A 25,301-nucleotide genomic window follows, 5' to 3' on the forward strand; every position below is an offset into this window, starting at 1 on the left:
CCAAGAGCAGCCAAGTCTTAGTCCAATGTCTTAACCAAAAGACCATTATTTTCCAATGCTATACCTTACTCACAAAGCAGGTGGCATATCAAATACTGCAGCTCATGAGGCTGTCGTCCAATATCTAACATTTGATTGACTGCACCTGTGGAAATCAATCCATACTAATAAAGACAATGGGTGCATTGACCTTTGCATACTGGTTCAAGAGGCCTTTTAAATGGCTGACAAACTCCCTCCCCACTCCTTGTGAGTGTATAAAGCAAGCCTTGCTACAAAATAATTGTTGGCTGGAATTTACAGTTCTTTACCTTTGGTGACCAACTGCTTGCCTCTTTTCTCTTTGGATATTGCAATCCAGCATGAGTCCAGGGAAGTGTGGCTGTTATGCACTCACTTTCCCCATTGCTTCCCTTTTTGGTCCCCCACCACCTCCAGTTTCTTGCCCAGTATCACAAATCAATCCCCATCCATTTTATTGTGCAGCTTTTGTTTTCCATTCAGTGCCTCCTTTCAAACACTATTGGTGATAAATGCATATGTAATCTATGCATTTGCTGACGTGTTCAACAATAAATACTTTATCTCAATACTCATAAATACCTCTCAATATGCATATGAAATACATGTTCCTTATATTGTACTATTTTATACATGCCTTTATCAATGGCAAAGCTGTCCCTATTCTGCTCACCTGCTGGAGGAACTCCCTTTTCAGAATCTCTGGGTGGGTGGCAATTTCAGTAGTGCTCAGCTTTGGCCTAATTCTGCTACTACTGAAATCAGAGCATAGTTGGGCCAGCAATGAGCATATTTGAAAATTCCATCCTTTGTAAACAGTTTAGATACTCTCATTGGAAATCCACTATAGCTATAGCAAGATCCACTTTAGCATATTTGCAAATGTGCCGATATTCACTCCTGAGTATCAAGATGGGTCTTTTTTGCATTTCTTCATACTACATCTCATGCATGTACTTTAAATGGGTATTTGTGCTACTTTGCATCTGTAGGCTTCCCATCTGCACTGTCATCTCATCAGTATATTGATACTGAAAATGTTCCAGTATCCCTCACAATGTCAGAATCAATGCCTGCCTCAAAGATCTACAAGATAATGGACAACACTCAGATCCCCACTCCAAACAGATCACCAAACTCATCCATTTCATCCTCACCCATAAGAATTTTACATTCAACAACAAACACTTTGTCTAAACCATGGGAACAGCCATGGATAGTAGGATGGCTCCCCAATATGCCAACTTCTTCACAGGCAACCTTGAGGAAGAATTTCTAGACAAATACAGGTTTCAGAGTAGCAGCCGTGTTAGTCTGTATTTGCAAAAAGAAAAGGAGTACTTGTGGCACCTTAGAGACTAATAAATTTATTTGAGCATAAGCTTTCGTGAGCTACAGCTCACTTCATCGGATGCCACAAGTACTCCTTTTCTTTTTAGACAAATACACTATGAAACCAGTGATATACCTGAGATAAATTGATGATATTGTCATCCTCTGGACAGATGACTTAAACTCCTTCATAAATTTCCACCACAACTTCAACAACCACCACCCAGCCATCAAACTCTCTCTAGAAAACTCTTACACCAACATCAACTTTGTGGACACCATGATCAGCTTCAGCAATCGAACCCTACTGACAACTATCTACAAGAAACCCACAGTTCACCACATGTACCTTCACAGATCCCCAGACATACCAAGACATCTGTTTTCTATAGCCATGCACTCAGATACCACGGAATATACTCTGAGGAGAAAGTCCAGAATGTACACCATAACACACTTAAAAGTCACCTTCGCCAAACAAGGACACTCCATCAGAGAAATAGATCACTTTGTGGAACAGGTCACCTGAATATCCTGAGAGAACCTACTTCAATATGGAAAAAAACCCAGCTATCTAATCACACACCCCTAGTTATCATCTGCCACCCCACACTGGAACCCATACAGGGTATCATTAAGCAATTACAATCCATACTCATGGGAACTGCATTCTGAAAGAAATCTTTCCCAAATCCCCTCTTTTGGCCTTCAAAACAAACTCACTGTCCCACCACACCAAGCTCATCATCAGAAGCAAGCTGTCCACAGACCAGGACCCACCAACTCAAAGCGGCACCAATTCCTGCCATAACAAGAGACAAAACCTGCAGCAATGATCTGCTGCAATTATCAATACCCCTCATAACACACCTTTCAAGACTTATGGGTCCTACACATGCCTATCGCAACATGTGGTATAGCTCATCCAGTGCATTAACTGCCTCAGTAACAACTATGTGGGTGAAACCAGACAAATACTACGTTCTCAAATGAACTCACACCGAAAAATGATGAGACAAAAATACCAGATCACCTGTAGATGGACACTTTTCACAAAACGATCACTCTGTATCTGACCTCTCATCCCTGGTCCTCAGACAAAAACCTGCAAAACACCTTCAAAAGACCAGCCAATGAGCTTAAATTCATAGCTTTGTTACACACTAAAAATCATGGTTTTAATAAAGACATTGGATTTATGGTTTATTACAACAATCTGCAATCCACTAACCAGGGCTGGCTCCAGGCACCAGCATTCCAAGCAGGTGCTTGGGGCGGCAATTTGCAAGGGGCGGCAATCCGTGTGCCGTTAGGACGTTTCCGTGGCGGCAGCAATTCAGCGGCAGCCTCTATCTTCAGTCGCCCATGGCGGCAAATCGGCGGCAGCTTCTATCTTCAGCCACCTGCGGCAGCGGCAACTCCCATCTCTTCAGCCGCTCACGGCGGCGGCAATTCGGTGGCAGCTTCTATCTCTTCAGCCGCTCGCGGTGGTGGCAATTCGCCGTGCTGCTTAGGGCGGCAAAAACAGTAGCGCCGACCCTGCCACTAACCCCCCTCTCTTTTTGTCCTATTACTGCAGAGATATTAACAGGCCACTTCACCTTACAATATGAATATTGTACTATATATATACTATACTATATATACTATATATATGTATTATACTACTTACCCTAAACAATCTGTTCCACCTTGTATTTAGCTGTGACACTCTGTGTATGTTACCCAGCGCTGAAGAAGAACTCTGTGAAGTTCAAAAGCTTGTCTCGTTTACTAACAGAAGTTGGTCCAATAAACGATATTAACCTGTCCACCCTGTTCCTCTGGCCATGGTCCATCTTGTGCCCATTACAATCTTTCCCTGTTATCAACAGCTCAACAAAGAAAATCAAGGAGGGACACAAATATTAGGTATACTTCTAACTAAATGACTATACCAGTAGAAGACATACAGTTCAAATAATAAAAAGAACAGGAGGACTTGTGGCACCTTAGAGACGAACAAATTTATTTGAGCATAAGCTTTCGTGAGCTACAACGATATACCACATGGCAGTGAAAATGCAGAGTACTTGGGCTTTGTGCATGTCCAGTCATTTTATGGCATTATTTTCTTTGATGATGCCTAACATGGAATATCTGCTGTAGCAAAGTTCACACCTTTGGTGAAAATTAATGATTAAAAATAAAAAAAGAGAGACAGTAGTTCATATTGGGATTTACCCCATTATGTTTTGCTCTATTTGGGTATGTTGCTTTGGAAATCATGATTCAGTTGGAAGGTTAGGGTCTGGTGCAACATTAGTTGTCTCTTTTAAAATTTGATGGGCCTACAATATTCCAGGAGAGTAAATTCCAAGAAGGGTCAACCAATAATCAGATTTACTAATGGGATTTTACAGATTTATAATATGTATTTCAGCAATTTTTATTTAAGCTGTAAAATGCACAATAAAAGCTGGCTCAATGTAAGCAGAAAGTTTTAAGGAAATACTCATTTTAAAAAAAACTAATGAGATTCAGGTTAGATAGTTTATGTATTTACAAACTATATGATTTTTATCGCTTTGGGGAAAATAGTGAAATAATTTAAAAATGAAGAAGATTTTTCCTTACTACGGGCTGGGCATTTCCTATAGAATTTACTATTGAGCATAAAGTCTTTAAACTCTGCAAATCTTCCCAAAGAATATCACACACTGACCTTTGATACACAACCCTTGTAAGCTGGAAGTTCTCAGAAGGAATTACTTTTGGTTTGGAAAGAGCTTGGTGTTATTGTACTCACAGGAAGACCAAATATTTATAACATTCAAGGAGGCTAGAGTTACTTATATTTATACGGACACCCTCAACTTAGACATTTTCTCAGAGAAACATTTTATTTCCAAAAAGAAAAGGAGTACTTGTGGCACCTTAGAGACTAACAAATTTATTAGAGCATAAGCTTTCGTGAGCTACAGCTCACTTCAAGTGAGCTGTAGCTCACGAAAGCTTATACTCTAATAAATTTGTTAGTCTCTAAGGTGCCACAAGTACTCCTTTTCTTTTTGCGAATACAGACTAACACGGCTGCTACTCTGAAACATTTTATTTCCAGAACACTCCATGAAACAGGATTTAGTCAGTTAACGAATCAGCTCTTAGAGGTAGAAGCAGTTAATAAAAATGTCACCAATCTGTATTCATTTCTTCTTAGCAAGCATGGAGGGTTGCATTGAAGAAAGTAAAGGCTAATTGGAAAAAGGATTTTAATGTAGACCATTCTGAGCACAAATGCAGCAAATTATGCTGACGAGTGCACAAAAGGCAAAATAAAGATTAGTGCTTTTGCCGTGTACTAATGGACTGCTGGAAAGTTCAAAAATTGGAATAAGTGGAAAATTAACATACAAGTGGAAACCCATTGGTTGAAATTCATCCCCATGCAAAGGGCCCACAAAAGGCCTGTGCTCCACTTAATTCCCACTAATTCCCAATAGTCATTATGCTGTCTCTCTTCAGAAGGCTGCATTTCACCTTTTGTGAATTAACAAGTATGGCTTCGATCCTGCAAAGACTAACCTATGTGTGAGATTTCCATCAGAAGTACCCCGAGACACCTTATTTGTGTACGGCTTGGCAGGAGCAGGGCCCAACTGAAGCTATCCAAAATAAACCCCAAGAACAGTGCATCATAAAACCTCCTTCCCCCTACCCACCACACCGCCATGTATGCAACATCAATGCAGTACTTAGCACTTAAATAGTCAAAGAAATGTAAAAACAATGAGCCTGATCCCAACAAACCTTGTAATGCAAATACTTTCAATGAAGTTAGGGGAAGACTGCTTGGTAGATTAAGGCCTTGTCTACACTACAACGTTTTATCCACAAAAGTTATGCCTCTTTAATTAAAGTGCTTTAATTAAAACCGCTGTTGCATGCTAGCTCCTTGTTTCTGCAAAGTGCATCCACACTAACAGCTCTTGCATGAACACAGAAAGCAGTGCACTGTGGTGGCTATCCCACTGTGCAATTGGCTGCAGGGTGCTTTGGGAAGGGTTTGCAATGCCTCATGGGGCAGGTAGAGCGTCACATGATACAGGTTTCTCAATCCCATCCTTTCAGGAGCATCCTAGTAGACTGTCAGTCATTTTTCAACTGAAGTGTGTAGGGAAGGGAGAGGAGAGTGGTGTGTCTGGGGCGGGGGAGACAACAGGCTGACCGACCTATCCTAAAACAGGGGGAGGGGGACACCCTCCCTCCACATGTAAGCCCATAGAATAGCACAGCAGTCTCTCCTGAAGCAGCCGGCTCTGCCTGCCTGCGAATGCTTCTGTGTTTCCCTCTGACTGACCTTAGGGTTGCCAACTTTCTTCTCACACAAAATTGAACACCCTTGCTCTGCCCCCTGCCTCCTGCTCCACCCCTCCTCTGAGGCCCCGCCCACACTTACTCTGTCCCCCCTTCCCTCTGTCGCTCGCTCTCCCCACCATCACTCACTTGCTCATTTTCACCTGGCGGCTCAGGGGGCTGTGGTGTGGGAGGGGATGATGGCTCCAGCTGAGGATACGGGCTCTGGAGTGGGGCCAGAGATGAAGGGTTTGGGGTGCAGAGAGGGCTCTGGGTTGGGGGGTGTAATCAAGCATTCAGAGTATGGAAAGGGGCTCCAGGCTGAGTCAGAGGGTTGGGGTGTGGGAGGAGGTACGGGCTCTGGGCTGGAGATATGGGTTCCAGGTTGGGGCCAGAAATGAGGGGCTCAGGGTATGGGAGGGGGTTCCGGACTGGGGTAGCGGGTTGCGGTCCAGGGGGTTGTGGGCTCCGGCTGGGGGTGTGGGCTCTGATGTGGGGTTGGGGATGAGGGATTTGGGGTGCAGGAGGGTGCTCTGGGCTGGGATTGAGGGGTTCAGAGGGCGGGAGGCGGATCAGAACTGGGGCTGGGGCAGCAGGTTGAGGCCCAGGAGGAGGTCAGGGGTGCAGGCTCTGGGTGGTGCTTACCTCAAGCAGCTCCCGGAAGCAGTGGCATGTCCCCCCTCCAACTCCTATGTGGAGGCTTGGCAGGTGGTTCTGTGCGCTGTCCCATCCACAGGCACTGCCCCTGCAGCTCCCATTGGCTGGGAGGAGCCGGAGGGGAGACATGCCAGTTGCTTCCCAGGAGCTGCGTGGTGCGGAGGCTAGCAGGGAGCCTGCCAGCCCCACTGCATGGCACTGCCAACCAGAGAGTCAATGGCTCCATCAGCGTTGCTGGCCAGAGCCACCAGGACACCTGCTCACCCTACCTCCAAGTTCTCCCACAGCCTCCTCCGCTGCCAGGAGCGGCATCCTGAACAGCTCTGTGAGCTCTCTGTGCTGAGGAATGTCAAAGGAGCCTGTCAGTTCCCGCCCCCCCTCCCCTGCAGCAGCAGTCTGCCTGCCGCTGTGTTCCTAGTGCAGGGCAGAACAAGAGCATTCCATGCTAATGATTTGTTCTTTGTTCCCCAAAAGGAGCAGCAAGCTCAGCTGTCAGATACTCCCTGGAGCTTTGAAAGGGGAGAAGCGCATGCCTGCAGGGCAGCAGAGATCATAACAGTGAGCAGAGCGGTCACGGCAGGCATTGTGGGATATGGTGGAAGCCAGTTATGTCGACAAAACAAACAGCAGTGTCTACACTGATGCCTCGTCGCTTTCACTTTGCCACAAAAAGCTTTATGCCTCTCATGGAGGTGATTATGTTAAATCAGGAAAACAGCACAGTTTTGCCACCAAGAGTAGCTTTGTAGTTTGTACACCTCCCCTGTTTTGCTGGCAAAAGGCGGCTGTTGCCGACAAAACTTTGTAGTGTAGACAAGGCCTGAGTGTTGCAGAATGAAGCCCATTTGTTAATTGTCCACACGACAGACTTGTTGTCAGAAACTGGGATGTGAGCGGTCATGCCCAGTGATTGGAGCAGAAGCCAGACCTAGTGGTTAGAGCAGGATTTGGTAGCCAGAATAGAAGCCCAGAGTCAGAGGCCAGATGCCAGAGCCAGGGGTCAGAGCCGGAGTCAAAAGTCAGAAATCAGAGCCATGGGTCAGAGTTGGGTAAGCTGGAGTGAGGCAAGGCAGGGACCAAAGCAGGAGTGGGGCTGGGTCTGAGCAGGAGTGGAGCTAGGAACAAGTAGGCACAAGAGCTGTTACAGCCATGGGCAAATGATTTGAGCAATTGCCAAACTGCAGCTGGCTTAAGCACTGGTCTGCTGACTCTTCCCAGGCAGGGTAGCCAATCAGGCAGCCTACTACAGGCAGCTGCACTTGCTAGGTTGCCTGGAGACTCGCTTTGCTGCAGGCCCTAATTCCTCATACTTGTAAAGCAGGGATATATATATATATATATAAATCTCATTTTACAAATGTGAAACTGAATGATGGGGGAAGTAAGCCAAATGTTTTCTGCCTTTTTCTTTTTAAAATGTGCATCATATTAGCTAAGTTAGAATACCAATACTACGTTAAAGGAAAAGGAGTACTTGTGGCACCTTAGAGACTAATGAATTTATTTGAGCATAAACTTTCGTGAGCTACAGCTCACTAACACGGCTGCTGCTCTGAAACAAATACTATGTTAGAATACCAATACCAATACCAATACTAAGTTAGAATACCAAAACCAAAGAAACCAGTCAACAGAGAGCATGGCAATATACTAATATGGTTATAAAGCAATGTAGAAGTGCAGCTTTCTCATTTCAAACTCATACTAAACAATGCCATTGAGTGCAACTTGGGGAAACTAACAAAAAGGAAAATGTCTATCAGTTTTGCTTTTGTTCTTTAAAGATCCTGTTCAAGGAAAGAATGAGCCAGCAGGTTCACCAAAAGGCTATTTACTGGAACATATTATGCAGGGTGGATTTTTTCTGGCCAGTTGCCATTCTTTTTTTTTATTTTAAATGTTGCTTGTGGTAGGCATTTATTAAACATTGTCATTTAGCCAAGCAAAGAACATTTGCTTTACGGACATGTTGCATAGTTTTTGTATTTTCTTCATGATATTTTTCCCCCTCTAAAAAATGAACTATCATTGCTACCTAGTACAGATTGGCAAAAATCAAAATGGAGATGTGAACTCCCTCGTCTCTGAATTTTGGTGAAGTCTGCATGCACAGTAGCATCCAGACTTTGCAGTCTGGTCTCATTTCTCCTTTTTTAGGAATATTTGTTCATATTTTTTTGTTTCTTCTGTAATCTGATTGGTTACTTTAAATTCTGTCAATTTTACAGGTTAGACAAGCCACAGCTTCTGTTTTTATGTATGAACACATATGAGGATAGAAGAAACCTAAAGGTAGGACGCATACCAAAATAGGATTCCTTTTGACCTTAAGAACATTAGGCAAGTCCTGAGATAGGTGTGGAGATGTGTAGGAATAAAAGGTGAAGGAAACACAGTGGAAAGGATTGAAATAACAGCACTGTGCTCTATGGTTTGAGTAAAAACTCCAGTTCTTAAGTCTAAAGTAAATTTTAAATGATCATTTTAATGTAAATGTTTTCCTAAAGGTTGAAATTACTAAAGGCTAAAATGAATCAATGTGGGATATTTAAAATTAACATATATATTAGTTTTAAAATGTTGGAGGCTGCCTATCTATAGTCTTGAATGTTCGGTTGCTTTTAAATCTAAGGTTTCAGAGTAGCAGCCGTGTTAGTCTGTATTCGCAAAAAGAAAAGGAGTACTTGTGGCACCTTAGAGACTAACAAATTTATTAGAGCATAAGCTTTCGTGAGCTACAGCTCACTTCATCGGATGCATCCGATGAAGTGAGCTGTAGCTCACGAAAGCTTATGCTCTAATAAATTTGTTAGTCTCTAAGGTGCCACAAGTACTCCTTTTCTTTTTAAATCTAAGAATCCCAATTCTTATCTCCTGTACGATAGGAAGTCTGCCTAAAGTTTCAATATTGATTTGAAAATCTTTATCACTGCTGATATAAGGCAGGATTCTGATCTTGGTTACACTGGTATAACTGAACAATAGAGTTACTCATGATTTACATCCGTGTAAGTCTGAATCGCGCACACCTACAAATTCAGTGAACATGTATGTATTGTGAGCTAAACTCTCTGCTGCCTCCAATGGAGTTACATCAACAGAGAATTTAGTTTGTATATTTTAGAGGGAAAAGACTTTGGCATGAAAAATGATAACTTTAATTATATAAAAAAGATAATGTGCCTTTATACTGGATCAGTGATTCTTTAGGCAAACTCACACTGAAGAATTTTGAAAACGTCTCTCACAGGGTATCTATGGAATTCCTGTCATTTATATTCAACTAATTCAGACTGTAGTCTTAAAATTGGCTTCCTTCAATTGAGTTTTGTTATGCACTTGGCATGCTCTGACACCCAAACCTCCCATCTGCAGCCTGCACCTGCATTGCACAATATTTAACTCAAATAACTCTGAACTTCCTAGACCACTAAGGTGTCTTTAGGTTCACAGTTTGCAATCTAGGCCATTCGTTGCCATATGAAAGAGATTTATGTGCAGTAAATCATGTAGGTTTCCAGTTCCTGCAATTTTTCTTTTGTTCTTTGAAAAAGAGCTCCTCTCTCTGGCACCACACTGCTTTTCCGAAGCATACAGCACGGGATGTGAAGGGCAGCACATACTATTTGCGGTTTGGACTTAAAATATCAGATTTTGGGTTCTTTCCTTTTTGCTGTATAGTGGCAAAATGTCAATGGGTTATATTTATTCCTTCGCGCAAAGCACACATCAGTTACAAAGCTGTTGAGACTTTTTCTATTTTTGTTTACAAGATTGTTCACATAAATTAAATCCTACCCTCATTCCTGTGACTTTGGCATAGTTCTGCAGGGGAGCATGGTTCCGGGGAGCATGGTTCCAGGAAACCATGCACCCCCTGCATGCCAGAGAGTATATCTTCTCCTCCTGATGGGAAGGTTAGCAGCACAGTGGGCTAGAGGCAGAGAATATGGGTGCCCAGAGACTCCAAAATGACATGGAACCAGTAGCCATTCACCCTAGCTCTCCCTCCCTGCCCTCGCTGATCTCATTGGTGGATTGTTGCTTATTCAGGCTGTGCACAGGAGACTGGATTTGACTCCATAAAGCAGAAGATATCTAGGATCATAGGAATTTCCAGTGGACTATGTACAGTATTTCTAACTCCAAGCATTCATATATCATGAGTCAGGTACCAAAAATCATGAGAGTGGCCTTAAAAATCATGAGATTTAAAAATAATTATATATATTGGGTTCCTTTGGTTTGCTTTCTGGCTTTGAGCCTTTGGGTACATTCTCATCATATCTTCAATTTCCCCCTGCAACCATGAAGACTTTTATTTAAAAATGAAAGCTGAACTCACTTAAATCACTTGACTCCAGAAGATGGGGCTTTAAGAAGAACATCAAATATTGCAAGACTTGGAATAAAATTGAGATAGTTGGGAACAATGCATGTAGTCTGGTATCATGCCTTGGATAGTTGCCTACAGCCAGTCTTTCAGAGGGAGGTGTACCCGTACTCTAGTCTATAAAGCATAATTACTATAGTATTATACCACTGGAGCGTATTTAAAAACAAGCAAAGAAACACCATTTCAAGCCTTCTTTGTGAATCATAAAGAAACAAAAAAGTGCACAACTCCAATTTTCATCCCTTCAGCAAGTAACATTTAAGTGTATAGTAGGTTGAGAATACCATAAAGAACTGAGTGCTATGACATCACCAACTTTATTAATCAGTATAGCTGAGAGACTAATTGATTTTTCAGTTCAGTGGCAAAATAAAAATATCTGAAAAAAAAAAATTTGGTTCATTTCATACCTGAACTGATTTTTTTATGTTTTATTTTTCTTACCAAAATGTTTGGGTCCCAAAATTTTGTTTGGGTAAACAAAATGTTTCAAATGGCATTTTGAAATTATATTTCAAAACAAAACATCATTTTAATTTTTTGGAAAACAAAATCCCTCATTTTTTATTCAGCTGAAACTATTCTCTGAATTTGAGCTGAATTCATGAATAGTTTTGGTCACCTCAAAACTACAACTTTCTGCAAATTTACTATTTGACCAAAAAAATTCACTCAGCTCTACTGCTCAGCCTACATGATGGGTCAAATCCTATTCCCAGATCTTCTAGGAGCACAGGAGATCCAATAGCTTTTAGAACTGGAGTAATACTGGAGCAAGTGGCTGGATGTGGGAGTTTACCATGAAGCTATGCTCTCTGGGGGTTCCATTCATCATGGCATGCAGGAAATTTTGGGGAAAAAGGAAATCTAACCAGTGGAATTGCAGATCCACTGGCCATATCTCAATGGGAGGAGGGAAGGTCATGCAGCAGCTGTGAAAGCTAAGGCTTAGGGTTGTAGTGGCCAGTTGCAGAGTGTCTGTGTAGCTCCACAGACTGGCTGGGAGAGGATTCTGTCTCCTCTCAGAACCACCGCACCCTGCACATAGTCCATCTCTTTGGCTTGTCTACATGGATAAGATTTGGCCTAATGGCATCAGTTTGTTCACAGGTGTGGGTGCTCCAGCTCCAACGAACTCTCAAAATGCTGCCACTTTTTGATTGCTAGTAAAGCATAAAGCGCTGCCATCAATTAATAACAAGTATAAACGTGCCATTAAGATCTTTGCTGACAACAAAAAAAAAGTCGTTTGTTGAAAGAGGTGTGACCTAACAATCTGAGGACAAGTCTGGGAGCTAGGAATTCTTGAGTTCTTGGCATGGCTTTGACCTTGGTTCTCACTTTGTCCTTGGATAACTCACATAACCTCTCTGTGCTTCCATTTACCTGCTCATAAAATGGGGCTAACAAAATTGATTTACCTACCTTAGAGAAGTGAGGATTAATTACTTATCGATTATAAAAGAGACCTAAAGCACTAAATGCTGAGTATCATTATCACTTGTTAACATTTTAAAATTCAGGATCTTCCATACACTATAAAGGGAAAATAAAATTTAGGATTCGCGTCTCTGACCGAAGCAAAGTAAGGGGTTTGGGCGAATGAGAGGGAAGAATTTTCACAAAGGAACTTTTAGATCCACACATTCTCATACACTTCAGAAATGCTTTCAATAAAATAATAATTCAGCAAATACATATCAACTCAGAGGAATCATAAATTGTGATGAGTGAGTTACAGGGTCAACAGGAGATTTAGAAGTGTATTAAGATACAGATGCTCAGTATTTCAACAATTCCAGTGTCTGTCTAGAGACTGAAGACAGTGAGAAAAATATGAAAAGCATAGATATTAGCATAAACCTGCAGAAAAACCAACCCAATAGCACAACAGTAAATCCACTAAAGCATTGGGAAACTCAATCTAAGGCAAGGATGTAAGGCCCTCACACCAAGCAGACCAAGCAGAGTCAGTGCTCAGAAGCGATCTCAGCTGCAGGAAGCAAAATGCCAGCCAAGTTACTAATACAGCCTCCTTAGCCAGCTGATCTCTTTGTCAGCACTGGTGTCAGCTGTGTCAGAGAAAGCTTAATGAGAGCGAAGAAGAAGGAATAATAGGAAATTCCTTTAGGTAAGGCAAGTCTTCCCTTCAGTATGCAATTTCCACAACTGTCCAGAACAAGGTTGCAGATGGGTTAGAAAGTCACAGATCCTGGCTCTGTGGGACAGTGTTGCCAACTTTCATGAGTCTCATGATTGTTTTCCTTAAAGCCCCAGCTACTGGAATCAAGAGGATATGTGATGATTTCAGCCTTCATTCTTAAAGAAAAAGTCAGTTTCTAGCCCTCGTTGCTGTGGCAAAAGCTTCAGAATGTGATCCCAGTGCAACCTAAAGGCTCAAAAGCAGAAGGCAAATACAAAGAACACCAAATCTATTATTTTTAAATAATCTCATGATTTGAAAGCCAATCTGATGATTTTTGGTAAGCCTGACTCGTGATTTTTGAACATTTGGGGTTGGCAATACTGGACTGCTCTTTTCCTCAGAAAGGATGACCTTCTGTGGATGGTTTCAGAGTAGCAGCCGTGTTAGTCTGTATTCGCAAAAAGAAAAGGAGTACTTGTGGAACCTTAAAGACTAACAAATTTATTAGAGCATGCAGCTCACTTCATCGGATGCACTGTAGCTCACGAAAGCTTATGCTCTAATAAATTTGTTAGCCTCTAAGGTGCCACAAGTACTCCTTTCCTTCTGTGGATGCTCAGTGCAGAGCGGAAACAAAGAGCCGTGCTTTGGAGAGCTGCAGGGTCCTCAACGAAATAAAGAGCTCATGTAGAGACCCACAGCATCCAAATCTTTGAAGTTTAAACCTGCACCACTGGTCACAGGGCACTCCAGAGTTCTGTGAAACAACCAGCAAACAGGGCCAGGGCTCAGCAACACAGTACATTCTCTGGTGGTTCTCCATTTAAAATTATAAAGTGAGTTTGGAGTGCTGGGTAAACTCCTGTCATCTATGGCAAGGCTTTGAACACTTGGTAACTATTTTTAGCAACTCAGAAGGATTTTAATGCTTGTCTCTGGATGACTGGACTGCCATTTGGCAGATTACCAGAGAAATCCAAATATTCTAGGTCAGCAATTTGCTTCTACTTCCCCATCAATAATAATAACATGGAGGTAAAAGTTTGGGGTATTTCACTCCCCACTCTGACTTCAGTTACCGAGTTGTTAGCCAAGGAAAGGGAGGAGGCCAACAACAACTTTGGGATGTGGCTCCTTTAATAGTTTTTCCTGGCTGATTCTAGTCTAGTCCCTACATCATCTGGGAGAGAAAATCCTAGCCTCCAATTAGGAGGCCTGTAGAGTCTCTCAACACTTAAAAACTCAGACAAAAGAACTGAGTCTCATTTACAGGAAGGCCACTTAACACTTCTCTGGAAATTTACTTACACTTTAAGGCTCCTTTGCACTGGCAGAGTGATGTAAAGTGGCCTCAGGAGGGCTTGTTTTCACATACAGCACTACCGTGGTGCAGCTGTGCCGCTCTAGCACTTTAGTGAAGATGCTGCTACGCCAACAGGAGAGCTTCCTGTCATAGATTCATAGATTCATAGATACTAAAGTCAGAAGGGACCATTCTGATCATCTAGTCCGACCTCCTGCACAGCGCAGGCCACAGAACGTCACCCACCCACTCCTATGAAAAACCTCACCCATGTCTGAGCTATTGAAGTCCTTAAATCATGGTTCAAAACTTCAAGGAGCAGAGGAGCCTCCCTCCAGTCAACCATGCCCCATGTAACAGAGGAAGGCAAAAAAACCTCCAGGGCCTCTCCAATCTGCCCTGGAGGAAAATTCCTTCCCGACCCCAAATATGGCAATCAGCTAAACCCTGAGCACATGGGCAAGATTCACCAGCCAGATACCCAGGAAAGAATTTTCTATAGTAAATCAGATCCCATCCATCTAATATCCCATCTCAGGGGATTTGGCCTATTTACCCTGAATATTTTAAAGATCAATTACTTACCAAAATCCCATTATCCCATCATACCATCTCCTCCATAAACTTATCGAGTAGAATCTTAAAACCAGATAGATCTTTTGCCCCCACTGCTTCCTTTGGAAGGTTTTCCATTCCTCGGATCATCCTAGTAGCCCTTCTCTGTACCTGCTCCAGTTTGAATTCATCCTTTTTAAACATGGGAGACCAGAACTGCACACAGTATTCTAGGTGAGGTCTCACCAGTGCCTTGTATAACGGTACTAAAACCTCCTTATCCCTACTGGAAATGCCTCTCCTGATGCATCCCAAAACTGCATTAGCTTTTTTCACAGCCATATCACATTGGCAGCTCATAGTCATCCTATGATCAACCAATACTCCAAGGTCCTTCTCCTCTTCCGTTACTTCTAATTGATGCGTCCCCAACTTATAACTAAAATTCTTGTTATTAATCCCTAAATGCATAACCTTACACTTCTCACTATTAAATTTCATTTTATTACTATTACTCCAGTTTACAAGGTCATCCAGATCCTCCTGTATAATATCCCGATCCTTCTCCGAATTGGCAATACCTCCCAGCTTTGTATCATCTGCAAACTTTATTAGCACACTCCCACTTCTTGTGCCAAGGTCAGTAATAAAAAGATTAAATAAGATTGGTCCCAAAACCGATCCCTGAGGAACTCCACTGGTAACCTCCCTCCAACCTGACAGTTCGCCTTTCAGTAGGACCCGTTGCAGTCTCCCCTTTAACCAATTCCTTATCCACCTTTTGATGTTCATATTGATCCCCATCTTCTCCAATTTAACTAATAATTCCCCATGTGGCACGATATCAAACGCCTTACTGAAATCTAGGTAAATTAGATCCACTGCATTTCCTTTATCTAAAAAATCTGTTACTTTTTCAAAAAAGGAGATCAGTTTGGTTTGGCACGATCTACCTTTTGTAAAACCATGTTGTATTTTGTCCCATTTACCATTGACTTCAATGTCCTTAACTAATTTCTCCTTCAAAATTTTTTCCAGGACCTTGCATACTACAGATGTCAAACTAACTGGCCTGTAGTTACCCGGATCACTTTTTTTCCCTTTCTTAGAAATAGGAACTATATTAGCAATTCTCCAATCATTCGGTACTATTCCTGAGTTTACAGATGCATTAAAAATTCTTGCTAATGGGCTTGCAATTTCAGGTGCCAATTCCTTTAATATTCTTGGATGAAGATTATCTGGGCCCCCCGATTTAGTCCCATTAAGCTGTTTCAGTTTTGCTTCTACCTCTGATATGGTAATATCTACCTCTATATCCTCCTTCCCATTTGTCATGCTACCATTATCCCCAGATCCTCTTTAGCCTTATTAAAGACTGAGGCAAAGTATTTGTTTAGATATTGGGCCATGCCTAGATTATCTTTAACCTCCGCTCCATCCTCAGTGTTAAGCGGCCCTACTTCTTCCTTCTTAGTTTTCTTCTTATTTATATGGCTATAGAACCTTTTACTATTGGTTTTAATTCCCTTTGCAAGGTCCAACTCTACTCGACTTTTAGCCTCTCTCACTTTATCCCTACATCTTCTGACCTCAATTAGGTAGCTTTCCTTGCTGATCCCTCCCATCTTCCAATCCCTGTATGCTTTCTGCTTCTTCATAATCACCTCTCTAAGATGCTTGCTCATCCAGCTTGGTCTACAACTCCTTCCTATGAATTTTTTCCCCTTTCTTGGGATACAGGCTTCTGATAGCTTCTGCAGTTTTGATTTAAAGTAATCCCAGGCCTCCTCTACCTTTAGATCCATAAGTTCTTCAGTCCAATCCACTTCCCTAACTAATTTCCTTAATTTTTGAAAGTCAGCCCTTTTGAAATCAAAAACCCTAGTTGCAGATTTATTTTTGTTAATCCTTCCATTTAGTTTGAACTGAATTAGCTCATGATCACTTGAGCCAAGATTGTCCCCTACAACCATTTCTTCTATGAGGTCCTCGCTACTCACCAAAATTAAATCTAAAATGGCATCCCCTCTAGTCGGTTCAGCAACTACTTGATGAAGGAATCTATCAGCTATCGCATCTAGGAAAATCTGAGCCCTATTATTATTACTAGCACTGGTCCTCCAGTCTATATCTGGGAAGTTAAAGTCTCCCATGATCACGCAGTTTCCATTAGTATTTACTTTATTAAAGACATTAAAAAGGGCTCTATCCATATCCAAATTAGATCCCGGAGGTCTATAGCACACCCCAAGCACTATCGTAGGAGAGGCTTTACTAGTTTTCTTCCCCAATGTAATTTTTGCCCAGACGGACTCTGTCTTATCCATTGCATCGCTTCTTATTTCTTTACATTCTACCTCATCATTGATATACAATGCTACTCCACCCCCTTTACCTTTGTTTCTGTCTTTCCTAAACAGCACATACCCTTCAATACCTGTAGTCCAGTCATAACTACTATTCCACCATGTTTCTGTTGACATAGCACTGTCTACACGGGGGTGGGGGGAGGTGGGGTTAGGTTGGTATAACTACATCACTCAGGGATGTGGATTGTTCACACCCTGAGCAACGTATTTATGCCGATATAGGTCTATAGTGTAGACCTGGCCTCAGTGTAAGCAAGAATTAGGCTTAATGGGTTTAAAGATAGGAAGGCCGCTAAAAGATTCACTTGCAGAACCATGCCATCAATACAGACATCTCTACCACTACAGTTACAGATTTCTTTATTTTGGTCTTTAAATGTTTACTTTTAAAAACTGAAAATAAAGGGCCAGATTCTTCACTGCACTTCGGTCCCTTTGTGCTCCTTTGCTGGCATAAAGGAGTTGTAAACCCAATGGACTCAGCCAACTGAGGATTCCCCCACACTATAGGAATCCCTCAGTTGCACAGAGCCAACTATCAGCTCCTTTGACCCAGCCATCACCACTGCAGAGGCACATACTGTTCTTTTGTGCACCCCTTTTCTCAGCTACGCTTAAAGTTTATTGGGTGCAGCTGAGAATTTCATCTAAAGCTTTTAAAAGTTCATATAGAACCGTGGGACATGCACTCCTCAACAAGTCAATCCCTCAGCCATATGAATTTCTACTTAGCTTTGAGTGCAAATGTGAGTATTTGTGGGCCTTGCAATTCAAGGCCTTGTAAGACCTTTGTACCCCTTGGACTTTTAAAGTGGCTTCACTTGCAAAAAGAGAAGCAGAATAGTCTTCTCTTTTAATCCCAGTTTCCTCTTCTGCAAAGTAGGAATAATATTAGACTTCTGTAACACACAGGAAGCTTGTGAGACATAATACATGAGTATGTTTGCAAAGCATTTTGTGATACTTTAGTACACAGTCCAAAATGTTCATTAATTTATTATTATTGTGAAATACATACATACCTGCGGAGAGAAGCTTGGATGCATTCAGAGTTTCCATGATCTCTCATGAGAGTATGGACATTTTATTGAGGTAAAATATGTGCAGAAATTGTGCAGTATAATTAAAATGTAATTTCAGTTTAGATTCCTAACCCCTATCTCAGTTGCTAATAACTTTGTCAATTTAACTCCTTTTGGTGGTCTCATCCCAAAAGATTATGTTTTTTTTGAAAGCCTAAACAAAATTGGTTCAGTTAGATTTGAGTTATGAATGCATTAAAACTCTTTCCCCCATATGTATCACTCTCTCACTTTTGAACATGGATAACTCAGCAATAAGGCAGCCTCAACAAACTTGGCTTGTTTGATAGTGCTTGAATTTCAAAAAGATCTAAGACAAATTTGAAGAAAACTAATTCAGTTGTTTTAAAATTATGTGGCCAAATTATCTGGAATACTATGCTTTGCTTTTGGCAAAGGACCTGAGCTGGAGTAGGGCAATGGTGGTTTAATAATCCTGATGCTATTGAAGAAAATGGCATTACTGCCATCCATTTCAGTGGTGCAGAATCTTGCCCCATTTCTTAAGGCATAAAAACAAAAGAGCAGTTAATCTTAATTCTGCATTTCCTGACTTCGGAGTGCTTGGTTTTTCAATTTTGTGGTCACATTAGTGGTATCTTTTCCATGGGATAGAGTGGGTGGGTGTGTCTGGTTATGTATTAGTGCCTACATGCACATCTATGATGACATAAAAATGATAGTTTGTATAATATGAGAGAAATTAATATAGTACAGGTATGTACGTATACATAATATATTCATTCCCTTTCACTACTGGCAGGTCTTAAGAAGTAATATTTTTAAATCCAACGATTTTTCCTTTCCTTTTTGGTCTATTTCAAGCCTATGTGTAGAGAACTGTGGCAGTTATGAAATTGTTTGTATGTCTTTGAGGGGAAAGTAATTGTCATTCCCTGGTTGCTAATCTGCTTTATTTCCTCAACCTGAGTCAACTTTTTTTTTTTTGGTAGCATTTGATTATAAATGATGAGTGCAAAAGGAACTCTGGCTTCTTACCGCTGTCGTGCTTTGTTAGTTATTCCCAGTGATTTGAACAATAACAGGAAGCAAACTTTTCAAGTGGGACAAACCGCTGTTTGAGATAGCTTGATGAAAGGCATGATATAAAGCAACAGCACAAAATATTAACTCACCAGCTTTCAAGTTCAAAGTATATTTGATTTTAAAAGAGGAAGGATGATCTTGAGAGTAAATACAGGACATATAGAGCATTTTCTCCAGGTCTACCACAGGTAACCTAGGAAACCTTAAGGAAGTCACTTATGGTTTGTTCCAAAGCTCACTGAAGTCAGTGTGAGTCTTTCTGTTGAATTCAATAGGCTTTGGATCTAGCCCTTAATCTGAGTTTCAGTATCCCCATCTCTTTGATGGGGATACCTATCGACTTCATAGGGGTGTTGAACATGTAGATCCTTGTATGGGAGATACTATAAAAAAAGTATTAGTTATTAATACTGGCTGGTACTTTTAAAGCACCCAACACCCCCTGAAAGTCCAGGAGAATTGGGTGCCAGAAGTTCTTACATAACTTTGACAATCCCAGCCCCTGTGTGCAGAATTCTGTGTGACAAGTATATAAATACAAATCTATTTTAAGAGACCTTGTAAATAAAATGAAAAACAGTTATTATTCCTTTTTGCATTTCTATAAAGGACCTTGTGATCCAAGAACCCCTGGATGCCAACTGGCAGAGGATACAGAGCTACACAGGAGTGCAGGCAGGGGCGCTGGAACTGGGGGGGCCAGTGGGGCCATTCCCTCCCACTTTTTTAACATGGGCATGCATAGTTTTGGTGAGGTAGAAAAGGAGACGGGGTGTTACTTTGCCCTCCCCCTCCCAATCACAGCCTAGGAGGCCGTGGCCACAAGAAAAGCCCTTGGTGGCCACATTTGAGAAACACTGGACCAAGACTGGATGCCAGAAAGGTGAAAAGCAGGTTTTCTTGCGGGCAAGAAATGTTTATCTATATGTCTATTTATATGTAAATTAAGTATTGTATGATTCATAATGGTCCACCATTTACAGTCTGAGATGAATGCTAATGAAAGATTGTGAAATCTTCAAAGAGAGGACATTTACAGGAAGAAGTGAACCAGCAAGGGAGAGTCCTGTTTACAAGTAAGAACAATGAATTTTGCGGGGTATAACCTCATTCCTTCAATCTATGAGGACAAGCACCAAAAAGCTTGGTTTTATGAGAAGGAAATCTCAACCAAACTGGTTAAAAATGCTGGGAAAAGGTCTTGGGGTAAGCTATCTTGTGAGATAACGGAGAATGCCTTGTTGGTTAAGTTTAGGCGCTCGAAAACATTGGCACTACAAAAAATAATTTTCCCTCTGTTGATACTTACGTCTTCTTGTCAACTGCTGGGAATGGGCCACATCCACTTTGAATTGGCCTCGTTAGCACTACAAAAAGTAATTTTCCCTCTATTGATATTCACCCCTTCTTGTCAACTGTTGGGAATGGGCCACTTCCATCCTAATTGAATTGGCTTCGTTAACACTGACCCCACACATGGTAAGGCAACTCCCATCTTTTCATGTGCTGTATATTAATACCTGCTTACTGTATTTTCCACTCCATGCATCTGATGAAGTGGGTTATTGCCCACGAAAGCTTATACCCAAATAAATTTATTAGTCTCTAAGGTGCCTCAAGGACTCCTCGTTGTTTTTGCTGATACAGACTAACACGACTACCCCTCTGAAACCTGTCAGAAAATGTTGATTTTTATATATAACCAATGTTTCCAATATTCTCACTCTCTATCATTTGAATTTCTGTTCTTTGATAATAAATTTATTCTGGATTTCACGATATATATCTAAGTGCTGTGTGTTAAGTAGAGTGGGGATCCTGATTTGAGTCTTACAAGGTGGTGTGTGGTGTTCCTATGGGAATAATGGATTGAAGAGTTCTCTGTGTATTCAGTGGAACAGGGGCTGCAGAGCTAGGCTTTGCATCAGCGAGGAGCTCTCTGGTACAAGGGGAATTCTCTACTGGCTACTTCCAGCTGGAATCCATGCACTTTATGTTGCCTGAGTGGTGCAAAGTGAATGGATTCCAGAAAACCTGGACCTCCTTCTTTTTAAATGTAATACCTAAGTAAAGAGCAACTGTACCTGCTGACCTTCAATCTGTCCTTTATTAGCTGGTGAGGGTCTGGTAGGCTTTACCAAAGTGGGTCTCAAGGAGGTAGCTGAAGGAGGAGAAGGAAGTGGATGCAGGGGGGAGGGGCGGGATATTAGCAAAGGACCTGGTTTGCTTGCTAGGCTAAACGGCACATCTTCAAGCTAGAGAGCATGGCCAGGCCCTAATGGCTCAAAATCATGCTCCAGTTTATAGAATGAGCTAGTCAGAGGTGCCCTTTTTTTGTGTATTAACATATCCAGTCCCTGCTGCTCTGAGCCAGGCAAGATGGCTTTGGTGCCACACATCTGGACAACACCATTCCACTTACTCAGGTAAGCAGTAAACAAAACCCATCCGTGCAGCTGCACCCCTATGCCCATGTGGAGCCAAAACCTATAGTCAAAACCTAAGGGAGCAAACAATTAAATAAGTGAAGTGCCTTCACCCACTAAAGGCAGGATTTGGCCTAAACTGGCAAAATGAACTATGGTTGTTTAAATTAAATGTAACTGTAAATATTTCTACTGAGCAGTTCTAGAAGCAAAGCTTACAAATGAAGTCATTTCTGCACTTCCCACTCCATTTTATGATTTGTTTGAAGTATGTATACTTAAACAAAGCTGCTTACTTCTCAGAAACACTTTCCTCTTTCTATAAGTAGACCCATGAAGCAGAAATGGTGACTACATACAACATGATCTCCACACCCTCAGAGATTTACAGCAATACCAGTACTTTGGTTTTATTCAATTGTTTGCTTATGCAGTAGGTGTGGGGCTCTAGTTTTGATAATCATTTATTACCTATTTTATGGCTGCTCAGGCGGTCTACAATTAGACCTTTAAAGGCAACCAGGAATTATTTTTTTTAATTGCCTATCTTCAGAGTTATGAGCCCAGGCTTGTGAGATGCCTAGCACTTTCAATTCTCATTGAATCTAAATGGGAATTGAGAGCATATAACACATCACAGGTCACATGCTGAACATCCCAAAGAGCAAAGGAAAGAGGGGCTTTCAACTTAGCTTTCATTTCTTTTCAGGTCTGCCAAAGAATCTGGTTAAGGCTCCTCTCAAAAGAAACTTTCCAGAATTCATTAGGGGAGTAACATCACAGCCACAGTGGAACATGGAGCTACCAGTCACCATATGTGGAGCATGGAGTGCAGTAATGCAAAGGAAGAATGGCCCTATGGTTAAGGCACTTTCTTGGTGCTCAGGAGACCTGGGTTCATTTCCTGGCCCTACCATAGGTTTCCTGTATGACTTTGGGAAAATCAGTAAGGGTGGAATGCTCAAAAGGAATAAGGCTTTCCACTGATTCCAAGGGAAGGTACGTGCTTGATCCCTTTGGGCATTCCAACCTTAGTCTGTCTTTGCCTCACTTGTAAAATGGGTATAATAGAACTTCCTGACCTCAAAAGGGTATTGTGAGGATATATACATTTAAAATTCTGAAGTACTCAGATATTATAGTAATAGGGGACATATAAGTACCATAGATAGACTGATTGTAGGGGGTAGATTAATGCAATTTTTTACTACATTATATGGAATGATTTTGTAAATTTGAAAACAATAATTATCTCAAAGGGAATGAAATTATAATATTAATATTGCAAAACCAAGCTATGCAGTACTGAAAAAAAATGCCATCTCCCCAATCCCTGAAAGTTGTCTGAATGTTTAACTGGGTTTTGATGAAAGATATGTGTCAAGCATAGTGAATGGAGCAGGAACCAGCCACCCATGACTTCAGAGGACTTGAAAAGACAAGGTATATTGAAAAACGATGATATGCATTCTTAACTTTATAGAAGCCCAAATATGGTTTAAATTTTCAGTAAAGATGTGGGCCATTTCTTGCTTTCTCCAAGAGAGCAAACTCACCTTTTGTTCCGATTCAGTTGATCTCCATGCCTATTCATTCTTCCTGATTCTATGTTTAACCTTCTTTCTGACCCTTTGTGGTGTACTAGGTGTCCAGATTCCTTAGGTGGCTTTGAAAATCCTTGCCTAGACTCTATCAAAAATTAAAATGTCTCAGTGAATCGTTTTCCTGCAAGCAGATGTTTATGACATATCAAATGATTGCTGCCGATTTGATTATTTAGTATATTCACTCCAATTACAAACCATCATATGTTCAGTCTTAGCTATGTTTCTTGATAGGTTTTCTTCTTCTTTAATTTACATTTTTTGTCATCTTTGAGAGTTGTTTTTTTTCTTATGGCTAAATGTTTAAAAAGTCGAGGCCCAGGCTTGTATGCAAACATAATATGTGAGTAATTATACATGTGACTGTGCATGCAATTTCCACACTTGCACATGCAAAGTGGGTAAATACAAATAGTGAGGGAAGTTCATAAATGATAATTTGCCCTGGCTTTGGCCTGATTTTTGTACATAAGTGCAGTAAGTCTGAGTGCAGGATATATGTTTTGTGAGGGTACATCTACATTTTGAAAAATGGCCCTCTTTGTCCACTTCCAGCTCAGAACCAAGGAAAATTATTTTACATTTTAAATGAGGATGAGCACTCATGAGAGATGAGGAAAAACACCCTTTTACCTGGCACTCTGGTCAATAGGCAGCATGGATCTTGCTGACTGTGGAAGTATTGTGTGTGAGGAGGTTTATGAGTCTGGTATCACTAAGGGGGGGTAGTTTCTCCGGTTTCTCCCTTACCAGTTTTTACATTTCAGTGAAGCTGAGCTTGCACAACAAGGATGTCATTTAACATTGCCAGTTGGTTTACTTTTCGTCTTTATGTGGTATTTAGCAAGCAAAGATTTGTTATGTTTCCTGCTTTAGCGAGAATAACAAAGCTGAAATAGTAATGCTCCACATGCAGCTCCATTTACGGAAATGGTCTCTGTAGGATAGGAGCGAGGAGTCTGTTGTTTTGGCTGTAGAGTGGGCGTAGATTCAGAAACGGCAGGCTGTGCAGTGCCACTTACTTCCTTCACCCTTCTCAATGTCTCTTTCACCTCTAATGCCACCTTCCAATAAGCAGGTCCTGTAGCTACATTTCTTTTAATCTACACCTGTGTTTTTTCATCCTGATCTGAGGCCTAATGGATGGAACACTAGACTGGCATTCAGAACACCTGGGTTCTATGCCCAGCTCTGCCACTGGCCTGCTGGGTGACCTTGGTCAAGTCACTTCACTTCCCTGTGCCTCAATTTCCCATTTGTAAAATGGGGCTAATAATACTAACCTCCTTTATAAAGTGCTTTGAGATGTAGTGATGAAAAGCTCTATAGCAGAGGTAATTAGTCATTAGTAGTAGGGCTGTCAAATGATTAAAAAACTAATTGCGCTGTTATACAATGATAGAATACCATTTATTTAAATATTTTTGGATGTTTTCTACATTCTCAAATATATTGATTTCAGTTACAACACAGAATACAAAGTATACAGTGTTACTTTCAGGTGACATTACAAATATTTGCATTGTAAAAAACAAAATACATTGTATTTTTCAGTTCACCTAATACAAATACTGTAGTGCAATCTCTTTGTCATGAAAGTTGAACTTACAAATGTACAATTATGTACCAAAAATCTGCATTCAATAAAACAATGTAAAACTTTACAACGTACATGTCCAATCAGTCCTACTTCTTGTTCAGCCAATTGCTCAGACAAACGAGTTTCTTTACATTTGCAGAAGATAATACTGCCTGACATTCTTGTTTACAATGTCACCTGAAAGTGAGAACAGGTGTTCGTTTGACACTGTTGTAGCCAGCATCACAAGATATTTACATGCCAAATGCGCTAAAGATTCATATGTCCCTTCATGTTTCAAACACCATTCCAGAGAACATGCGTCCATGCTGATGACGGGTTCTGTTCGCTAATCCAAAGCAGTGCGGACCAACGCATGTTCATTTTCATCATCTGAGTCAGATGCCACCAGCAGAAGGCTGATTTTCTTTTTTGGTGGTTTGGGT

The 25,301-nt window shown here is 41.2% G+C and overlaps 1 long non-coding RNA gene across 1 annotated transcript; it reads left to right on the forward strand.

The window, feature by feature from the left end:
• The first annotated feature begins 7,995 nt into the window (after positions 1-7,995).
• Positions 7,996-23,455, forward strand: LOC122459901. The gene is made up of 3 exons (XR_006280872.1): positions 7,996-8,637; positions 21,601-21,672; positions 22,382-23,455. It is a non-coding gene; the product is annotated as an uncharacterized LOC122459901 (long non-coding RNA).
• The last annotated feature ends 1,846 nt before the right edge of the window (positions 23,456-25,301 follow it).

This window comes from Dermochelys coriacea, chromosome 4 (assembly GCF_009764565.3).
Source record: "Dermochelys coriacea isolate rDerCor1 chromosome 4, rDerCor1.pri.v4, whole genome shotgun sequence".
In the NCBI taxonomy this organism is placed as follows: Eukaryota; Metazoa; Chordata; order Testudines; family Dermochelyidae; genus Dermochelys; species Dermochelys coriacea.